General features: G+C 36.4%; 1 long non-coding RNA gene across 1 annotated transcript; it reads left to right on the top strand.

The window, feature by feature from the left end:
- Positions 1-211: 211 nt before the first annotated feature.
- Positions 212-1,474, top strand: LOC120083765 (uncharacterized). Its single transcript, XR_016531410.1, has 4 exons — positions 212-744; positions 823-937; positions 1,052-1,114; positions 1,264-1,474. It is a non-coding gene; the product is annotated as an uncharacterized LOC120083765 (long non-coding RNA).
- The last annotated feature ends 1,728 nt before the right edge of the window (positions 1,475-3,202 follow it).

The following is a 3,202-nucleotide window of genomic DNA, read 5'->3' as shown; positions in this document are numbered from 1 at the left end:
AAACAATATTTTTGCAGTAGCATTTTGAGCATGATTGTTATTTATGCAATCGATTTAATTATTATTGTGCTCAGTGGGCTTCAATAGGTTGAAGTTATGTTTGATTTGGGCTAATAGAGGTTAAGTAATAATAATAATAATAATAAATTTAGATGTAGTCAAACTTAGGGTTTGACTTTAAAATGAAAAAATAATAATAAAACCAACATAATTTTTCTTCTTTTTCTGTTAGTGTCGCCAGACCCCCTCCCCCATTCCTCTTCTTTGTCTTCTTCACCAAGTCAGTACGCGCGCCAGTCACTTGCTCCGGTGAGGATCAACGACGATCAATGCCAATTGATGCACCGTTGTCGTCTGGTGAACATCGCCATTTGTACACCTCTGGTTGTCGATGAGTTGGGCAAATTTTTTCACTCTCTCTCTCCTTCCCCTATTCTCTCTCTCCTTATTCCTCACCTATGAACGGAGTCGCCGTCTGTCGTTGGTGCCGCACGCTGCCGTCGCCATCGTCGTTGGGAGTCTGAACTGAAGCGTTTGCCACTGGTAAAATGTTGTGGGTGTTTGTTTCTCTATCCTCGTTTTCTTTCTCTTAAGGTATTTCCTCGCGCAATCATGTGCCCACGTCGAAGCTGTCGCTCAAATGCTCCGCCTCGTTGCGGATCTTTACAATTTCTGTCCGCGTTGTCGCCGTGGGTCGCTGGAGCCGTCGACCAGCACCATCTAGAGGTGTTTTCGTGACGTTTGGTGGGTATCCTTGATTTAACTTGAGTTTTCTTATTATGGGGTTGCTTCAAATAATTTCCCATGTTATTTCAAGGTTAGATTCAGAGTTTGGCGGGAATTTTAGATGTTGACCAGCGAGTTCGAAGGTGTTTGGCGATGTTCGATTTACTTTTAATATGTGGAAATTAGGAGCATTGGAACAAGGAACCTTTATGTAAGTGTGTTGGGCGTTCCAAGGGTAATTGTTTAGTTTGAATTTAATTGTTATCATGAGACTTTAGGTGGTTGTTGATGTCTAAGTTTGGAATTTTGATCTTTGTGTTTGGAGGATCGAAGCGTGAGTTCCGTGGGGAAAAGGTGCTGAATCCGTTGGCTTTGGTTTCGATTCAAGGTAAGGGGTTCCCTAATGATGAATTTAAAGTGTTTTGTTATGCATTGCTCATAATTAATTTCAGATTTAGTGTCGATAGATTGATTACGGCAATATTTGTGTGTATACTGATTTTTGTTTGGAAGTGTGACGTGCACATTGATGATCAGGGTGGCGAGTCTGTGTAACGCGAATTTGCATGACATGAGCTTAGAGTTGTGGGATGTATATACCAATCTATGTGATAATAAGTCTGTGTGACTTTATGTCTATCTGACGAGCTCCGGTGAGTTATGGACATCAATTTGTATGATAAGTCTGTGTGACTCGTATCAGAACTCATGGCTAATTGATGTTGAAGTGTTGAGCATATTGACGACTTTTTGACGCGTGTCTCGACACCTAGACTTACGTTTTGTTTCTTGTGTGAACATCATATACATTTGGTCGACTGTGTGATGCGTTTGTATATGGTGGGTCATACATATCTGTCAACTGTGTGACATGTTTGTGTATGTTGGGTCCTATTAAGGGTCTCTTACTAAGTATTTTAATAATACTCACCCTTTCCATTTATTTCTTTTTCTCATGTAAAGGCTAGGGCATGCAAGGGAGTAGTCAGGTGGTTGTTGTATGAGTCGGTTGATTGAGTCATGCTTCTGCATTGTGATTTTTGTTTGGTCAAACGTTCAATTTTGAATTTTCTATTTTTTTTAATTGAATGTTTAAAGGATCTCGAGTGAACTAAATATATTTTTTTCTTTTTAGTTAAGAGTTTGTGATTCTTCTTGTTTTTAAATTCAAATTTAGTCAAAAATTTATGTTTTCTAAATTCTAAATATAATTTTCTTTGAAAGGCTATTAAAGTCTTGCCTTTAGGTTGTTTTAGAAAATTTTTTTACGATGAATTGAATTTTAGCCATTATGCTTATTTCAAGTTTAGCCAGAGAGCTTCTTGAATTTTATAATACATGTGTTGAGTTGTATGCTTAGGAACATTTAAGTGAGATTGATCATCCTATCTTGTGAAGTGTTTAAAGTTTGGGCTAGGAACCTATTCTTTGTCTCAAAATATTTGATCTTAAGACAATCCATGTCTAACTCAATCTGCTTGAGTTGATTTGAGATTTTTAGTAATTGAGAATTTAAGGATTTTCTCATTCCAAAAGAGTTTCTAATTCCCATTTGTTAGAATCTTTGTATCATTTGACCTTAAGTTCAAATATTAAGAGAGAAAGAACAAGTCCTTAGCTCAAGATTCGAAACTCCACAAGATAGGATGATCAATCCTACTTCAATGTTCTTGGCATGCAACTCGACACATGAATTACAAAATTCAAGAAGCTCTCTGGCTATTGGTGTCCTAAATAATAGCCCCTAAAGAAAATTTTAATGTACCTGTTGGGATTAGTGTCCTACATCTCTTTGTTCTTGTAGTTTGTAAACTTGTATAAACTAATTGTTACTAATAAAATAAAAGTTGATTAACTTAATCAAATAATCTAAGATCCAAGGTTATTTATATTTTATGTAACTTGAGCATGTATGTGGTTGACTTGTCTTTAGATAATAACCTAAATGGTTTGGTAGTATTTGGATAAGGTTGGGTGTCTTATCCTGTTGACACTATGGATACGGTCTACTTTGTAATTATTACAATTGTTGTAAAATGTTACAAACGATTTGATCTTAATCGCTCATGTGGAGACATGTGAGTGAGGATATCTTATATAAAGAGTTATATACGACTGGACCGCGAAATGATTAGTCTCTCTTTATAATATCATAATATCACTACTTGAAGAGATTAACATTTCAATAGGATGACCATAGATGATGAGTTGTGGACTCATGTCTATAAGGGCAATCCTTTGATCTGTATGGATGAGGGTGATCAGATTCAATGACTCAATATGCCTACCACTTTGGAAATTTGTTCGAAATTCACTCCTTCCCAATGTAAGTAGATGAATTAATTCTTTAAGGGCTAATTCTAAGTCTTGAACAATGGGGGTCTTCACTCTCTTGATGGCTAGAGACGATCTAGTTTATAGTTGACTAAAACTAATTGATCATTAGAGGATCAGTAGTACTTAAGAAATTAGATGT

Source organism: Benincasa hispida, chromosome 8, assembly GCF_027475165.1.
Source record: "Benincasa hispida cultivar pf3 chromosome 8, pf3_genome.v1.1, whole genome shotgun sequence".
NCBI lineage: Eukaryota > Viridiplantae > Streptophyta > Magnoliopsida > Cucurbitales > Cucurbitaceae > Benincasa > Benincasa hispida.
This window is presented reverse-complemented; position numbering and strand designations above follow the sequence as displayed.